At 36.2% G+C, this 20,389-nt stretch overlaps 1 protein-coding gene across 2 annotated transcripts in view; it reads right to left on the minus strand.

The window, feature by feature from the left end:
- The window catches only part of DNAH14 (dynein axonemal heavy chain 14), a 458,298-nt gene that overhangs the window by 385,345 nt on the left and 52,564 nt on the right, over positions 1–20,389 (minus strand). The window lies entirely within an intron of this gene.

A 20,389-nucleotide genomic window follows, 5' to 3' on the forward strand; every position in this document is an offset into this window, starting at 1 on the left:
AATAGGAGGGGGAAACAAGTAATGACATTCTGTTATGCCACTGAGTTCTAATAATTTTGAAATATGAGGAAGTATTATGTAAAATGAATTATATGTCCTCAATGTATTAAATTCACTAAATCTAAATAAATTCCTTCAATGTACTTTTCTCCCAATTATAGGAAACAATACTAACTGGAATAGGGACCACTGGGAGAATGTTTCTTAAAATCTCCAACTACCTATATCATAAAATAAAGAAGATGGGCCCTTTTCTTTTATCTGTCTTTTTCTACTAGTCTAAATAAAGGTGAGACAAATCACTACTAACTACGCTGGAAATAACAGAAAGACAGAACTCGGGGAGAAAAGGGCAGAGTAGAAGAGATGAGGTTCCTTAAAAATTGGATCAAGTAAAGCAAACTTCCCTGTGCAACAGTGTGTGGAGAAGAGGGGGACTTCTGCCCTGAATCATCCCTTTGGAGTGGCTGATTTTTAAGGGTTATCAAGCTCATAATATACAGAAAATATAATAATCAGAAATTATCTCTTCCCTCTTTCTATTTCACAGTTGAGGGCTTTATATATTATAAAGCTAGTGAAGTTTAAGCTTCATGGGTTCATCATTTACACTGCCTATTCCAAAGCCTTGTACTATTTATCTTAAAGAACCCTCCCCAATTATATAAGCCTCACATAACATAAAACTACTCCTAGTCATAGAAGAATTTGATGACATCCCTCTAAGTATCTGATACAGAAAAAGAGATTATGCTAAAGACATGTGGCACATCATAGAAAGTAAAATATCACAAAAAGCAAACACAATCTCAGTACTTATTAACAAGACGGTGACTATCAAAATTTAGGTAATAATAACTCACATTATTCAGCGTTTGTTTAAAGCTTTCTTTTTTTCCTTTAAAAATGTATTAAATTTTGGTTTGCATATTTCAACATAGATATGAAAATGGGGAGGGTGCACATAAAAATAACTATAGGCATGGAAAACATGAAAAAATTTATAGCTGTAATGCATGATCTAACAAGAGAAAAATAACACATTGACTGACGACTGTCTTCAAGCATAAGTATTATAAGGAATTCACCACAAATTTCTATTTTATTACAAAAGAAAACAATATACATTCTCCACAACATAACTCACACACAAACTAGAACTGCTGGGTATTAGGGAACATATCACAAAAGACTATTACTACTCAGGTACTGGATTCCAGGAAAAATGAAATAGACATACTTTTCACTGTTTTCCTGCTCAGTACAACTAAAAACTCTGGACATTACATTAAAGCAAACATAACAAAACATTGAAGGGTGGGGAAGAAAAAGCAAGGTGGCTAGAAATGACATGGTGGTAAGTTCCCTGGGTTTCCTTTTTGCCCAATATATCCCAGACTTGAAGCTGAAGAAACCAGTAACCTAGAAACGCCAATGGGTACAGATTAAAAAAAAAAAAAGTCCATTGCCTAGCTAAAGGACCAGGAAAGGGGCAGCCTACCATGACAGAAACTTTTATTCGATAACTATTCTATTCCAGCCAAATACCATAGGGAAAAAAGGGTCAGTGGGAAGCCTAGAGTTCTACTCTTGGTGAATTGTTATAAAGCACCCTTAATGCCTCCATGGAGGGTTTTCAGGGAAACCAAAGTAGGGAGCTTGGACATTTGTCCCCATTGGGTGGTAATATGTAAAGAAATAGAAGACATAAAGAAGAACCAAATGGAAATTTTAGAATTAAAAAATACAATGACAGAAATACAAAAAAACTCAATGGATGAACTCAATGACAGAATGAAGCAGACAGAGAAACAAATCAGTGAACTGACAGAAAAACATAAATTATGCAATCCAAACAACAGGAAAAAAATGAGGGAAGTGAATCGTTTGAACTCAGGAGGTAGAGGCTGCAGTGAGCTGAGATCATGCCACTGCACTCCATCCAGCCTGGGCAACAGAGTGAGATCCCACCTCAGAAAAAAGAAAAAAAAAAAAGAACAAATCTTCATTCACCTGTGGGATTATAAAATTGATCTAGCATTTGTGTCTGAAGTCCCAGAAGGAGAGGTTAAAGAAGACAGGGCTAAAAAAAAAATACTTGAAGAAATAATGGCTGAAACATTCCAAATTTGTCAAAAGAAACACAAACCTAGAGATTCAAGAAGCTAAGGGAACTCAAAACAGGATAAAGACAAAGTAATCCACACCAAAAACATGTCAAAGTCAAACTTCTGAAAACTAAACACAAAGAAAAAACCTTGAAATCAGCAAGAGGAAAAACACTTTATCTATAGGAGAAAAACAATTCAAATGACCATGGTTAGAAGAAAGTCACACAATGTTTTTCAAGTGCTGAAAGAAAGGAACTGTCAACCCAGAATCCTATATCTAGCAAAAATGTTCATGAATGAAGAGGAAATTAAGACGTTCTAAGACAAAGGAAAAGTAGAAGAACCTGTATACTAACAGACCCACACTAAAAATATGGCTACAGAAAGTTCTTTAAACAGAAATCAAACAACCAAACAATAAAAGAAGGAACACTGCAACATTAAAAAGGAAGAAAGAACATGATAAACAAAAATATAAGCAAATAGAATATTCCTCTCATGAATTTTCTAAATTCTATTTGATGACAGAAGCAAAAATTATAACATTGTTTGATAAAGTTTCAAATGTATGCATAAAAACTATTTAAGACAATATATTACAAACAGGAAGGTAAAGAAACATGAAAGTTTCTACATATCATTCAAACTGATAAAATTATAACATCAGTAGACTGTAATATATATATAATCTTATACTATAGCAACCACTAAAAAAGCTACACAAAGAGACATATTGAAAAATACTATAGATAAATCAAAACGGAATTCTTAAAAATGTTCAAGGCAGGAAAAATAAAACATAGAAACAAACAGCAGAGAGAACGAACAGAATAAAAAAAATGGCTTACAACTTAAAGCCCATATAAATAATCAGATTAAATTTAAATAGTCTAAATATGGCAATTAAAAGACAGAGATTGGTAGAATGGATTTTAAAATATGGCATATGCCAGGCAACAGCGGCTCACGCCTGTAATCCCAGCACTCTGGGAGGCCGAGGCAGGAAGCTCACCTGAGGTTGGGAGTTCGAGACCAGCCTGACCAACATGGAGAAACCCCATCTCTACTAAAAATACAAAATTAGCCGGGCATGGTGGTGTGCGCCTGTAATCCCAGCTACTTGGGAGGCTGAGGCAGGAGAATGGCTTGAACCCGGGAGGCGGAAGTTGTGGTGAGTTGAGATCTTGCCATTGCACTCCAGCCTAGGCAACAAGAGTGAAATTCCATCTCAAAAACAAAACAAAACAAAAAAACAAACAAAAAAATCCATGGCACAACTATATGCTGTCTATAAGAAACTCACTTCAAATATAGGCATATCAAAAGTAAAAGGATGGGAAAGATATATTGTGTAAACACTAATCAAAAGAAAACATAGTGGCTATATTAATACCAAATAAAGAAACTACCAGAACAAAGAACAAAGAAAACTACCAGAAATACTGAGGGACACTATACAATGTTAAAAGCATCAATCCACCAAGAAGACAGAATAATTCTAAAAGGGTATGCACCAAACAATAGGGCTGCAAAATGTCAAACAAAAGCTGAACTGAAAGGAAAAAGAGACAAATCCACAATTACAGCTGGAGACTTCAGCACTTTCTCAACAACTGACAGAACAACTAGGCAGAAGATCAGCAAAGATATAGAAAGCTAAACAACTTTTCAACCAAGTGGATCTAAGCAGTGTTATAGAATACTCCACCCAACAATAGAAGAATACACATTCTTTTCAAGTTCCCATGGAACATGTATCAATAAAGACCATATCCTGGAAACAACAACAACAGCAACAACTCAACAAATTTTTTAAAAATCATACAGACCAATTTCTCACCACAATGAAATCAAACTAGAAATTAGTAATAGGAAAAAAACAATAAAATATCTAAACACTGGAAATTGAACAAAACACTGCAAAATGGGTCAAAGAGAAAGACTCGAGGAAAATTAAAAATTCAGTGAACTGAATGAAAATACAACATATCAAAATATGTGGTATACAGCCAAACCAGTGCTGACAGAAATTTATAGCACTGAATGCTTAAAGAGGCATTGTGAAATCAATAATCTAGGCTCTCACTTTAAGAACTTAGAAAACAAAGAACAAATGAAACCCAAAGCAAACAGAGGAAAGAAATTATGATAGGAGCAGAAATCAATGAAATGGAGAAAAGAAAAACCATAGAGAAAAATTAATGAAACAAAGAGCTGATTCTTTAAAAACATCAATAAACCTAACTTCAAATAAGACTGAAAAAAAGTGAAAAGACACAAAGTATCAGGAACAGGAATGAAATAGGGGATATCAACATTGATTCTATAGACATAAAAGGTATCATAAGGGAATATTATGAATAATTGTATACATCAATCTGACAACTTAGATGAAACGTACCAATTCCTCAAAAAACACAAACTACAACAACTCACCCAATGTGAAACAGACAATCTCAGTAGCCCTATACCTATCAAGAAAATTGAATTCATTCCTCTGTCCATGTGTTCTCATTGTTCAATTCCCACCTATGAGTGAGAATATGCGGTGTTTGGTTTTTTGTCCTTGCGATAGTTTACTGAGAATGATGATTTCCAATTTCATCCATGTCCCTACAAAGGACATGAACTCATCATTTTTCATGGCTGCATAGTACCCTAAAACTTAAAGTATAATAATAATAATTTTAAAAATCGATAATCTGAAAAAAAAAAGAAAATTGAATTCATAATTTAAAAACTTCCAAAGAAGCAATCTCCAGGCCCAGATTATTTCACTGGACATTTCTACCAAATGTTTAAAGAAGAATTAACACAGATTGATATCAGTAAAAGGGCAAAATACAGGGTCTCAGGCCTTTATTACCTCCCACAGAAAGTTCAACTAGCAACTATTCACAGACAAGAACACCCTTGTGTTCCCAAAACTTGGAAAGGCCTGAGAAAGCTGCATGGACCACAGAACACAGAACCAAAAAAAAAAAAAAACAACAAACAAACAAACAAAAACCTGCCTTTGAAGGATAAGAGAAATTATCTCACTTTGATCCCACTGCTCCTCCTTTCCCCAAGATGGCTCAGTGCAACAAAGAAAAAATTTCCCAGGGCCCACAGTTTCTACAGTGGGAAAATAGAATAGAAAACAGACATCCAGTTTCCCTGGCATTCTGATATGCTTCCCAAGAAGTCCACTCCAGTCTCACTTCATAAGGAACACAGAGGGTAACAGCATGGCTAGACCACCTGGGGTCAGGTAGAGATAAAGCAAGGAGACAGAGCCCATGGCAATCAGCCTACAGATCTTGGTGGCAGCTCTGTATATCTGCCAGCAGTAGTACACAATCTGAGGTACCAGCTAACAGCATAGCTCCCTCACAAATCCTAGCTGGTCACTCCCAGAAGTGGTGGGACATTCTACCTGGCTTATATCCCTAGATGGCTCAGCCTCCAGTCCAGCCTCAGACCCTGCCCCCACACCCCACAGAGAGAGAAATACCCACCACAGCGTGATATAACAAAGCACAGGAGCTAGTTCTTCTACACCCAGCAGGTTAAACAGCACTCAGTTCAGGCTCAAAGCCCACCCCAAGGCCCTGCATAAGCAGGAAGGCAAACCTCATCTGTGTATTTCTACTAAGCATATCAGCTGGTCCCCTCCATTCTAAGCAGTGCCCATCCAACTGCAGAACTCAATCAGTGGTACCATTAGGCCAGGGGAATATATGTTGTGGCTCAGCCACATAAAAGACAATTGCAGTGTCCACCCAGCAGTTCTGCTTGATTACAGAGCTCAGTCTGGGTCTCACCAGAGACTAGAGCCCAGCCAGCTTCCCTACCCTAACTCAGATTAAAGACAGCAGCTCAGCAATCTTCAGAACCCAAAAGCAAGTTCTGCCTGACCAAGGTCATTACCAGCTGGTCCACTCAGAATAACAAGCTAAACAGTGAAAGGTGTATCTCTGCCAGAGAAAATCTATGACCAAGCACAGTGACTCATGCCTCTAATCCCAACATTTTGGAAGGCTGAAGCAGGTAGATCACTTGAGCCCAGGAGTTCAAGACCAGCCTGGGCAACACAGTGAGGCACTGTTTCCACAAAATAATAATAATAATAATAATAATTCAGTGGATGTGGTAGCATGCACCTGTGGTCTCAGCTACTCAGGAAGGTGAGGAGGATTGCTTGAGCCCAGGAGGTTGAGACTGTAGTGAACCACAATCATGCCTGGGCCACAGAGCAAGACTCTGTCTCAAAAAAGAAAAAAAAACCTATAAAAGCTGAAAGAGGTGTCTGTCTCCTTACAGGCACAGACATCAACACAAGAACATGGGATTACAAAGACTCAGGAAATCATGACACCTCCCAAAGAAACTAACAAAGCCCCATCACTTGGCCCTAAAGAAGTGGAAACCTATTAAATAGCAGACAAATAATTCAGCAATATCCTCTTAAAGAAGCTCAGTAAATTACAAAAAGATATGTATAAGAAATTAACATAGAAAACTATATACAAACAAAATTAGAAGTCTGACTAAGAAATAATAAAAGAAACAAAATACAAATCCTAAAAATAAAGATACAATGACTGAACTAAATAATGCAATAGAGAGTTTCAACAGCAGGCTCAGTCAAACTGAAGAAACAATGAATAAGGTCAAAGACAGAACATGTGAAATTATCCAGTCAGAAAAGCAAAGGGAAAAGAATAAAAAAGAATAAAAAAAGCCTACATGAATTATAGAACACTGTCAAGAGATCCAAGAGTCTCAAAATAGAAGTTACAAAGTAGAAAAATGAGAAGACAGGTCAGAAAGCATATTTAAAGAAATAACGGCTAAAAACTTCCCTAATCTAGGGAAAAATACCAATATCCAGGAAGTGCAGAGATCTCCAATTAAATTTAACCCAGAGTTCAACAACACACATAATAATTAAACTACCAAAATCAAAGACAAAGAAAAATTTCTGAGAGCAGCAAGAGATAAGAAACAGATCATATACAAAAAAAAATCTCAGTATAACAATCAGCAGATTTGTCAGCAGAAACTCTGTAGGCCAGGGAAGAATGGGATGATATATTAAAAATGCTAAGGGGGAAAAAAAAACAACCCCTGCAAGCCAAAAATATTTTCCCCAGCAAAGCTGTCATTCAGAAATGAGGCAGAAATAAAAACTTTCCCAGACAAATAAATGCTAAGCAAATTAATCAGTACCAGGCCTGCTTTACAGGAATTGTAAAAGAGAGTTACTTAAGCTGAAAAAGCCACTAAATGATAACATAAATCAAGAGCACAAAATTCAATGCTATAAATAATACTGAACCATATTCAGAATACTGTAGGACTATAATGGTAACGTGTAAAGCAATTCCTAGTACAAGGATTAAGACAAATCTATTAAAATAACTATAGCTAAAATAATTCGTCAGTGGATACATATTACAAAATGACGCAAATTCTGGCATCAAAAACATAAAATGTGTTTCAAGAAGAATAAAAGTGTAGAATTGTTGTATGCAATCAAAGTTAAGTTATCAGTTTGAAATAGTCTGTTACAGGCATAAGATGTTTTATGTAAGCCTCATGGTAACCACAAAGCAAAAATCTATACTAGACCCAACACAAAAAAAGAACAAATTGAAAGCATGCCACTACAGAAAACCATCAAAACACAAAGGAAGACAGCAAGAAACAAAGTATCTATAAAACAATCAGAAAACAACGAACAAAACAGCAGTTGTTAAGTCCTTACCTGTCCATAATTACCTTGAATATAAATGGATTAAATTCTTCAATAAAAAGAGTGACTAAATAGATTTAAAAAACAAAGACTGAACTATAGGCTGCCTGCAAGACACTCATTTACTGCACTTTTAAGGACACACATAGATTGAAAGTGAAGGGACGGAAAAGACATTCCACACAAATGGAAAGAAAAAGAACAGGGGTGGTTACAGTTACATCAGATAAAATAGACTTTAAGTCAAAAACTATAAAAATAGACGAAAAATGACATTAAATAATGATAAAGGGGTCAACTCATCAAGATGATGTAAGTCATAACTATATACACACCCAACATTTGAGACCTTAAATATATCAAGCAAATATTAAAGAATTTAAAGGGAGAGATAGGTTACAATACAATAATAGTAGGGGATATCAATAACCAATTTTCAACAATGGACAGATCATTCAGACAGAAAATTCATTAAAAAAATTGAACTTAACACTTTAGACCAAATGGACTTAATAGGTAAATACAGAATATTGCATCTAACAGCAACAGAATATACATTGTTCTCAAGTGCACACAAAACACCCTCCAGGAGAGATCACATGTTAGGCCACAAAACAAGTCTCAGCAATTTTAGGAGGACTGAAACAGTATCAATTATTTTTTCTAACTACTGTGGTATGAAAATAGAAATCAATAAAAGGAGGAATTTTTGGTAATTCACAAATACATAGACACAAAACAACATGTTCTTGTACAACGAATAAGCCAATGAAGAAATTAAAAATGAAATTTAAAAATATCTTGAGACAAACAAAAATAGAAATGCAACAGACCAAAACTTACGGGATGCAGTAAAAGGAGTTCAAAGAAGGAAGTTTATAGCAATAAATGCTTACATCAAAAAAGTATAAAGATCTCAAATAAACAACTTAATGTTACGCCTTCAGAAACTACACAGAAAACAAACTAAGCCAAAATTAGCAGAAGGAAAGAAATAATAAAGACCAGAGCACCAACAAATAAAATAGAGTCTAGAAAAAATAATTTAAAAGATCAACAAAACTAAGAGTTAGGTTTTTTTTAAAGATAAAATTGACAAATCTTTAGCTAGACTAAGAAAAAAGGAGAGAAAACTCAAAATCAAAAATGAGAGAGAAAACATTATAACTGATGCCACAGAAATACAAAGGATCCTAGGAGGCTGTTATGAACAATTATGCACCAACAAATTGGATTACCTAGAATAAATAAATAAATCCTAGACACATATCACCTACCCAGACTTAATCATGAAGAAACAGAAAATCTGAACAGACCAAAAATAAGAAAGACAACTGAATCAGTAACTAAATCTCCCATCAAAAAAAGTGCAGGACCTGGTTGCTTCACAGCAGAACACTACCAAAAATTTTATGAACTAATACCAGTACCTCATAAACCCTTCCAAAAATTGGAAAGAGAATGCCTCCAAACTCTTTTTATGAGGCCCAGCACTACCATGATCCAAAAGCCAAACAAAAATATTACAGGAAAGAAAATTACAGGCCATGCCAATATCCTTAAACATGGATGTAAATATCTTAAACCAAATTCTAGCAAACCAAATTCAACAACACATTAAAAGGATTATTTACCAAAGTCAACTAGGATTTAACCCTGGGATGCAAGAATGGTTCAACATACACAAATAAATAAATGTGATACATCACATTAACAGAATGAAGGACAAAAATCATATGATCATCTCATCAGGTGCAGAAAAAGCATTTAATAAAATTCAACATTCTTTCATGATAAAATCCTCAACAAATTAAGGATAGAAGGATTGTACCTCAACACATTTAAGGCCATATATAATGAGGCTGCAGCTAACACTATGCTTGTTGGTAAGCATAGTAAAAAATTGAAGTACTTTCTGAGACCCAAAACAAGGATGTCCACTCTCACCACTTCTATTCAACATAGTAGTAGAAGTCCTTGTCTGAGCAGTTAAGAAATAAAAGACATCCTAATAAGAAAGAAAAAACTAAAATTGTTGCTGTTTCCTGACAACATGTTCTTAAAGAAAAACCTGAAGATTCCACGAAGAAAATGTTAGAATAAACAAATATGGTAAAGTTGCAGAACACAAAATCACACATAAAAATCAGTAGTGCTTCTGTACTCTAATAATAAACCATCTAAAAACACTCAAGGGAACAATTGCATTTAAATAGCCACACAAAAAATAATAAAATACTTAGGAATAAATTTAATCAATGAGGTGAAAGACCTATACACTGAAAACTATAAAATGTTAATAAAAGAAATGGAAGAAGACACAAATACATGATAAAATATCCTATGTTCATGGATTGGAAGAACTAATGTTGTTAAAATGTTTACAGATTCAATGCAATTGCCATCAAAATACTAATGTTATTTTTATGGAAATTTTTAAAAATCTTAAAATTCGTATGAAACCACAAAACCTTGAATAGTCAAGGCAATCATGGGCAAAAAGAACAAAGCAGGAGGCATCAAACTACCTAATTTTAAACTAATCTTAAATCTATAGCAATTAAAACAGCATGATATTGGCCAGAAAAAAAAATCAGACATATATACCAATAAAACAGAAAGGGGAACCCATAAATGAACCTATGCATGTACAAACTGATTTTTGACAAAGTTGTCAAGAATACACAATGGATAAAGGATAGTCTCTTCAATAAATAGTGTTGGGGAAACTGGACATCCATATGCAGAAGAATTAAACTGCAACCATGTCAAACCATCTCACTGTAGTTTTGATTTGCATTTCTCTAAAGATCAGTGATGTTGACCTTTTTCGCGTATGTTCATTGCAGCATTATTCACAATAGCAAAGACATGGAATCAACCCAAATGTCCATCAATGATAGACTGGATAAAGAAAATGTGGTACATATACACCATGGAATACTATGCAGCCATAAAAAGGAACAAGATCATGCCCTTTGCAGGGACATGGATGGAGCATATAGATACCCGTCTCTACTGAAAAAAAAAAAGGAAAGAAAAATACAAAAATTAGCCAGGTGTTGTCACAGACACCTGTAATCCCAGCTACTCAGGCGGCCAAGGCAGGAGAATCACTTGAACCTGGGAGGCAGAGGTTGTAGTGAGCCGAGATCACACCACTGCACTCCAGCCTGGGTGACAAAGCAAGACTCCATCTCAAAAATAAAAACAACCCAATTAGAAAATGGGCCAAAGGCCTGAATAGACATTTCTCAAAAGAAGACACACAAATGGCCAACAGATGTATGAAAAAATGCTCAGCCGGGCGCCTCTAATCCCAGCACTTTGGGAGGCCAAGGCAGGCAGATCACAAGGTCAGGAGATCAAGACCATTCTGGCTAACACAGTGAAAGCCCATCTCTACTAAAAATACAAAAAAAAAAAAAAATTAGCTGAGCGTGGTGACACATGCCTGTAGTCCCTGCTACTTGGGAGGCTGAGGCAGGAGAATCGCTTGAACCCAAGAGGCAGAGGTTGCAGGGAGCTGAGATCGCGCCACTGCATTCCAGCCTGGGCAACAGAGGAAGACTCCATCTCAAAAAAAAAAAAAAAGCTCAACATCACTAATCATTAGGGAAATGCAAATTAAAACTATAATGATCTAGCCAAAGTCCAGCCTATTAAAAAACACAATGAAATATCACCTCCGAAAGTCTACTATCAAAAAAATGAAAAATAAATGAGTGTTGGCAAGGATGTGGAGAAAAGGGAAGGTTTATACAATGTTGTGAGAATATAAATTAGTACAGCCATATGGAAAACTGTATGGAGGTTCCTCAAAAAACTAAAAATAAAGTTACCTTATGATTCAACAATCCCACTTCTAAATATTTACCCAAAGATTTGAAATAAGTATGTCAAAGAGATATCTGCACTCCAGTGTTCACTGCAGCACTATTCACAACAGCCAGGTTATGGAATCAACCCAAGTGCCCATTAACAGATGGACAGATAAAGAAAATGTGGTATCTATATGCAATGGAATACTATTCAGAAAGAAATTCTGTTCTATGACACAACATGGATAGAATCGAAGAACATTATGCTAAGTTAAATAAGCCAGGCACAAAAAAACAAATGACACATGTTCTCATAAGCAAAATCTCAGGCAATCAAACTGAAAAAAGCAGGGAGTAGGATAGTGTTTACCACAGGCTGAGGGTAGGGGAAATGGAGGAGATTATGGTCAAAAGATACAAAGCCTCAGATGGGAAGAGTAAGTTGTTGTTTTGAGGTCTATAGCACAGTGTGGTGAATATAGTTAATAATGGTGTGTACTGTACATTTCAAAAGTGCTAAGAGTAAATTTCAAATGTTTTCACCCAAAAATATAAGTGTTTGAGGTGATAAATATGTTAACTAGCTTGATTTAATTATTCCACGTTGTATTCATAAACTTTAACATCATTGTGTATCCCATAAATATATACGACTATAATCTGTCAATGTAAAATAAAAGTAAATAAATATATAATATCATTTAAGTCAGAAAAAAAGAAACATTGACACCAATCTACAACAATCTCTCCTGGAAAACAGGAGGAAGAAGAAATACTTCCTAGTTCATTTTATGAAGCTAGTAATATCCTGATATCAAAATCAGGCAAAGTTTAAAAAAAAAACAAAACACCACAGACCATCATTCCTCATGCAAAGATCCATAGCAAAATATTATCCAAGAAAATTCTCTAAAATATGTAAAAAGAATTATGCATCATGACCAATAGGGATTTATTCCAGGGATGCAAAGCTGGTTTTGTATTCAAAAATCTATCAATGTACTTTACCATTATTAACAGGCAAAAGAAGAAAAAAATCACATGATCAAATAAATTTATACAGAAAAAAGCATGTGACAAAATTCAGCACACTTTTAGGATAAAAACTCTCAGAAAAATAGGAATAGAGAGAAACTGCCTCAACTTGACAAAGAGCATTGACAAAAGTCTACAGCTAACATTTTAATAATGAAAGACTCAATCCTTTCCTTTAAGATAGGGAAAAAGTCAACAATGTCTATTCTTCACCACTTATTCAACATATTGCTGGAAATTCCATCCATTATATAAGGCAAGAAGAGGAAATAAAGCCATATAGATCAGAAAGGAAGAAACAAATTGTCCCTATTTACAGATAACCAATATTCTATGTAGAATATCCCAAAAAATATATAAAAAAACTCCTAGAACTATTAAGTGAGTTCAACAAGGTTATAACATATAAGATCAATATATGAAAATCAATTGTGTTTCTATATACTAGCAATGAATGCATGAACATGTAAATTAAATACTCAATCCCATTTATAATTACTCATAATAAAATGAAATAGACATAAATCTAACAAAACATTTCTGGTGATTAATTTTGTGTGTCAACTTGAGTGGGCCAGCATGTGCCCAGATTTTTATTTAAACATTATTTTGGGTGTTTCTGTGAGGTATTTCTGGATGAGATTAATATTTGAGTAGGTAAACTGAGTAAAACAGATTGCCCTCTCCAGAGGGGTTGGGCCTTAATATGGTTTGAATGTTCCCTCTAAAATTCATGTTGTAATTTAATTACCATTGTGAAGATATTAAAAGGTAGGACTATTAAGAGTGATTAGGTCATTAGGGCTCTGCCCTCATGAATGGATTAATGCCATTATTCTGGGAATGCATTATTACTGCTGGAGTAGGCTCCTGATAAAAAAGAAGAGTTCAGGCTGGGCACAGTGGATCACACCTCTAATCCCATTAATGGAAGGCTGAGGCAAAAGGATCAGGAATTTCAGATGAGCCTGTGAAACACAGTGAGACCCTATCTGTAAAAATGTTTTTAAAAATCAGCCAGGCATGGTGGCACATGCCTGTAGTCCCAGCTACTTGGGAAGCTGAGGTGGGAGGAGTGCTTGCATACAGGAGCTTGAGGCTGCAGTGAGCTATGATCACAACACTGCACTCCAGCCTGGCTGACAGAGTGAGATCCTCTTAAAAAATATATTTGTAATAGAATGATTTATATTCCTTTGGGTATACACCCAATAATGGAATTGCTGGGTCAAATGGTATTTCTGGTTCTAGAGCTTTGAGGACTCACCACACCATCATCCACAATGGTTGAACTAATTCACATTCCCACCAACAGTATAAAAGTGTTCTTATTTCTCCACAGCCTTTCCAGCATCTGTTGTTTCTTGACTAATAATCGCCATTCTAACTGGCATGAGATGGTATTTCATTGTGGTTTTGATTTGCGTTTCTCTTAACGTTCAGTGATGTTGAGCTTTTTCATGAATGTTCACTGCGGCACTATTCACAATAGCAAAGACATGGAATCAACCCAAATGTCCCTTAATGATAGACTGGATAAAGGAAATGTGGTACATATACACCACAGAATACTATGCAGCCATTAAAAGGAACAAGATCATATCTTTTGCAGGGACATGGATGGAGCTGGAAACCATTATCCTCAGCAAACTAACGCAGGAAAAAAACTGAACACCGCATATTCTCACTTATAAGTGGGAGTTGAACAATGATAACGCATGGACCCAGAGAGGGAAACAACACACACTGGGGCCTGCTTGGAGGTAGAGGCGGGGGAGGGAGAGCATTAGGAAAAATAGCTAATGCATGCTGGGCTTAATAACTAGGTGGTGGGTTGATAGGTGCAGCAAACCACCATGGCACACATTTACCTATGTAACAAACCTGCACGTCCTGCACATGTACCCCAGAACTTAGCTCACACCTGTAATCCTAGCACTTTGGGAAGCCAAGGGAGGTGGATCATGAGGTCAGGAGTTCGAGACCAGCCTGGCCAACATAGTGAAACCTCATCTCTACTAAAAATACAAAAAATTAGCTGGGCATGGTGGCGGGCGCCTGTAATCCTAGCTATTCAGGAAGCTGAGGCAGGGGAATCACTTGAACCCGGGAGGCAGAGGTTGCAGCAAGCTGAGATTGCACCACTGCACACCAGCCCGGGTGACAGTGCAAGACTCCATCTCAATAACTAAAATAAAATAAAAGAATTCAACCTGATTTCCTCTGTCTCACAAGCTTGTTTGCTTGCCCTTCTGCCTTCTACCTTCTTCCATGGAACGACCCAGTACAAAGGCCCTAAACAGATGCCAGTTGTCAAGTTCTTAAACTTCCCAGCCCTCCAGACCCATAAGACAAATATGCTTCTTTTTCTCCATAAATGATCCAGTCCGTGGTATTTGCTATAGCAATACAAAATGAACTGAGACAGGCCTCATCCAATCCATTGTGGCCTGAATAAAACAAAAATGCAGAGTAAGAGATAATTCTGTCTCTCTCTTCCCATCCTCAAGCTGAGACACTGGCTTTCTCCTGTTGGATTTGAACTTGGACTGGAACTTAAATCACAGTCTCTCTTGGTTTTTAGGCCTTTGGACTCAGACTAGAAGGGGAACTATACTATACCATCACATCTCCTGGGACTCTAGTTTACCAACTACAGGTCTCAGGTCTGTCTCTGTCTCTGTCTCTGTCTCTGTCTCTCTCTCTCTCTCCTCTCTCTCCACATATACTTGTAGCTATTGTAAATGGGACTACTTTCTTGATTTCTTTTTCAGATTATTTGCTGTTGGCATATAGAAATACTACTGATTTTTGTATCCTGTAACATTACTGAATTTGTTTATTAATTCAAATAGATTTTTAGTGGAGTCCTTAGGTTTTTCCAAATACAAGATCATATCATCTGCAAACAAGGATCATTTGATTTTTTTACTTTCCAATTTGGATGGCCTTTATTTCTTTCTCTTGTCTGAGTACTCCAGCTAGGACTTCCAGTACTAGTTTGAATAGCAGTGGTGAAAATGGGCATCTTTGTTGTATTCCATATCTTAGAGGAAAGACTTCCAACTTTTCCACATTCAGTACAACAATGCTAGCTGTGAATCTGTCATACATGGCTTTTATTATGTTGAGGTATGTTCCATTTTATAGCCAGTTTTTAGGAATTTTTGTCATGAAAGGATGTTGGATTTTATCAAATCCTTTTTCAGCATCCATTGAAATGATCATATGGTTTTTGTCCTTCATTCTGTTGATATAATGTTTCACATTGATTGCTTTGCATATCAATCAATATGCAAATATTGCAAATACAAATGTTGGTATGTTGAACTATCCTTGCATCCCTGGGATAGATTCCATTTGGTCATGATGAATAAACTTTTTAATATGCTGTTGAATTTAGTTTGCTAGTACTTTGTTGAGGATTTTTGCATCATTTTTTTTTAGGGATATTGGCCTGTAGTTTTCTTTTTTTTTTTTTTTTTTAATAAGCCTTTGTCTGGTTTTGGTATCAGGGTAATACTGTCCTCACACAATGAGTCTGGAAATATTCCCAACTACTCTATTTTTCAGAATAGTTTGAGTAGGATTGCTATAGTTCTTCCTTAAATGTTTGCAAAATTCAGAAGAAGCCATCAGGTCCTAAGGTTTTCTTTGCTGAGAGACTTTTTTTTTATTACAGCTTTGATCTTCTTACTTGTTACTGGTATTTTCAGGTGTGCTTTGGGTTATATCTCCTTGGTGTTCTATAACCTTCTTGTACTTGAATATTGATATCTTTCCCTAGGTTTGGGAAGTTCTCTGTTATTATTCCTTTGAATAAACTTTCTACCCCAGCTCTTTTTTAACTTCTTTTTTAAGGCCAATAACTCTTAGATTCACCCTTTTGAGGCTATTTTCTAGATCTTGTAGGCATGCTTCATTTTTTTTATTCTTTTTTATCTTCTCTGTGTATTTTCAAATAGCCTGTCTTCAAGCTTGCCAATTCTTTCTTCTGCTTGATTAATTCTGCTATTAAGAGACTCAAGCATTCTTCAGTAGATCAACTGCATTTTTCATCTCCAGAATTTCTGCTTCTTTTTGATTATTTCAATTTGTTGTTAAATTTATCTGGTTGCTTAATTCCTTCTCTGTGTTATCTTGAATTTCTTTGAGCTTCCTCAATACAGCTATTTTTCTTAATTCTATGTTTTGATAAGTTATTGGGGTATAGGTGGTATCTGGTTACGAGTAAATTCTTCAGTGGAGATCTGTGAGAACCTGGTGCACCCATTGCCTGAGCAGTATACACTGCACCATATTTGTTGTCTTTTACCCCTCACCCCCACCCAGCTCTTCCCCCACAAGTCCCCAAAGTCCACTGTATCATTCTTATGCTTTTGTGTCCTCATAGCTTAACTCCCATATATCAGTGAGAACATACCATGTTTAGTTTTCCATTCCTGAGTTACTTCACTTAGAATAATAGTCTCTAATCTCATCCAGGTCATTGCAAATGCTGTTAATTCATTCCTTTTCATGGCTGAGTAGTATTCCATCATATATATACCAGGGTTTCTTTACATGCCTATTGTTTGATGGGCATTTGGGTTGGTTCCACGATTTTGCTATTGTGAATTGTGCTGCTATAAACATGCATGTGCAAGTATCTTTTTCAAATAATAACTTCTTTTCCTCTAGGTAGATACCCAGTAGTGGGATTGCTGGATCAAATTGGTAGTTCTACTTTTAGTTCTTTAAGGAATCTCCACGCTGTTTTCCATAGCAGCCGTACTAGTTTACATTCCCACCAGCAGTGTCGAAGTGTTCCCTGATTGCTGCATCCATGCCAACATCTATTATTTTTTTATTTTTTGATTGTGGGCATTCTTACAGGAGTAAGGTATCGCATTGTGGTTTTGATTTGCATTTCCCTGATCATTAGTGATGTTGAGCATTTTTTCATGTGTTTGTTAGCCATTTGTATATCTTATTTTGAGAATTTTCTATTTATGTCCTTAGCCCACTTTTTTATGGGATTGTTTTTTCTCTTACTGATTTGTTGGAATTCATTGTAGATTCTGGATATTAGTCCTTTGTCAGCCCACTTTTGATGGGATTGTTTTTTCTTACTGATTTGTTTGAGTTCATTGTAGATTCTGGATACTAGTCCTTTCTCAGATGTATAGATTGTAAAGATTTTCTCCCACTCTGTGGATTGTCTGTTTACTCTGCTGACTATTCCTTTTGCAGTGCAAGAGCTCTTTAGTTTAATTAAGTCCCCCCTATTTATCTTTGTTTTTATTGCAATTGTTTTTGCGTTTTTTGGTCATGAAATCCTTGCCTAAGCCAGTGTCTAGAAAGGTTTTTCCAAAGTTATCTTCTGGAATTTTTATAGTTTCAGGTATTAGGTTTAAGTCCTTAATCCATCTTCAGTTGATTTTTGTATAAGGTGAGAGATGAGGATCCAGTTTCATTCTCCTACATGTGGCTAGCCAATTATCCCAGCACCATTTGTTAAAAAGGGAGTCCTTTCCCCACTTTATGTTTTTGTTTGCTTTGTCAAAGATCAGTTGACTGTAAGTATTCAGGTTTATTTCTGGGTTCTCTCTTCTGTTTCATTGGTCTATGTGCCTATTTTTATACCAGTACCATGCTGTTTTGGGGACTATGGCCTTGTGATATAGTTTGAAATCAGGCAGTGTGATGCCTCCAGATTTGTTCTTTTTGCTTAGTCTTGCTTTGGCTATGCAGACTCTTTTTTGGTTCCATATGAATTTTAGAATTGTTTTTCCTAACTCTGTGAAGAATTATGATGGTATTTTGGTGGGGATTGGGTTGAATTTGTAGATTGCTTTTGGCAGTATGGTCATTTTCACAATATTGATTCTACCCATCCATGAGCATGGGATGTGTTTCCATTTGTTTGTGTCATCTGTGATTTATTTTAGCAGTGTTTTGTAGTCTTCCTTGTAGGGGTCTTTTGACTCCTTTGTTAGGTATATTCATAAGTATTTCTTTTCAGCTATTGTAAAAGGGGTTGAGTTCTTGATTTGATTCTCTGCTTGGTCACTGCTGGTGTACAGAAGAGCTACTGATTTGTGTACATTAATATTGTATCTGGAAACTTTGCTGAATACTTTTATCAGTTCTAGGAGCTTTCTGGAGGAGTACTAAGGGTTTTCAAGGTAAACGGTCATATTGTCAGCAAACAGGGACAGTTTGACTTCCTCTTTACCAATTTGGATGCCCTTTATCTCCTTCTCTTGTTGGACTGCTCTGGCTAAGACTTCCAGTACTATGTTGGAGAGGAGTGATGAGAGTGGGCATCCTTGTCTTGTTCCCGTTCTCAGTGCTTTCAACTTTTCCCCATTCAGTATTATGTTGGCTGTGGGTTTGTCATAGACGGCTTTTATTACATTAAGGTATATCCCTGTATGCCGATTTTGCTGAGGGTTTTGATCATAACCTCACCTAACACGTAAGGACTGACATAAACTTAAAGTAAAGGGGTGGAAAAAGGCATTTCATGCAAATGGTCACCAAAAGCGAGCAGGGGTAGCTATTCTTATATCAGACAAAACAAACTTTAAAGCAACAGTGGTTAAAAGAGACAAAGAGAGACATTATATAATGGTAAAAGGCCTTGTCTAACAGGAAAATATCACAATCGTAAACATATATGCACCTAACACTGGAGCTTGCAAGTTTATAAAACAATTACTAATAGACCTAAGAAATGAGATAGACAGCAACACAATAATAGTGGGGGACTTCAGTACTCCACTGACAGCACTAGACAGGTAATCAAAACAGAAAGTCAACAAAGAAATAATGGATTTAAACTGTACCTCGGAACAAATGGACTTATCAGATATATACAGAATATTTCATTCAACAACTGCAGAACACACATTCTATTCAACAGCCCGTGGAACTTTCTCCAAGATAGACCATATGATAGGCCATAAAACAAGCCTCAATAAATTTAAGAAAACTGAAATTGTATCAACCACTTTCTCAGACCACAGTGGAATAAAACTGGAAATCAACTCCAAAATCATGCAAATACATGGAAAATCATGCAAATACATGGAAATTAAATAACCTGGTCTTGAATGAGCATTGGATCAAAAATGAAATCAAGATGAAAATTTAAAAATTCTTCAAACTGAATGACGATAATAACACAACCTATCAAAACCTCTGGGGTACAGCTAAGGTGGTACTAAGAGGAAGGTTTGTAGCCCTAAATGACTACATCAAAAAGTCTGAAAGAGCACAAACAGACCGTCTAAGGTCACGCCTCAAGGAACTAGAGAAACAAGAACAAACCAAACCCAAACCCAGCATGTTGTATTTTTCCTCACACGGAGCATCAGTTGTTGTATTTTTCCTCACACGTGGCACCAGTTGGGTATTGCTCCTCACAAGAGTGCATTAGCAGACCCTGACCCAAATGACGGATGAATAAAATGTACACTGACACACAGATACTCTGCTTTGCCAGTCCAGCTGAGTGTCAGACTGCCTGCACAGCAAGAGAGGTTTGACACTGCAGCCGGCCCTGAGCAGCTTGCACTCTAGGCATTTACTTAGTATACAAATAACAACAGAAGCTCTGAGTCAATACACTTGTGGATAATTAACATGGTTAAGAGAGTAGTTCTAGGAGTAGCTCAGGTACTGGTGGTCTAAAGTAA

The sequence above is a fragment of the Pan troglodytes genome, chromosome 1, assembly GCF_028858775.2.
Source record: "Pan troglodytes isolate AG18354 chromosome 1, NHGRI_mPanTro3-v2.0_pri, whole genome shotgun sequence".
Classification (NCBI taxonomy): domain Eukaryota; kingdom Metazoa; phylum Chordata; class Mammalia; order Primates; family Hominidae; genus Pan; species Pan troglodytes.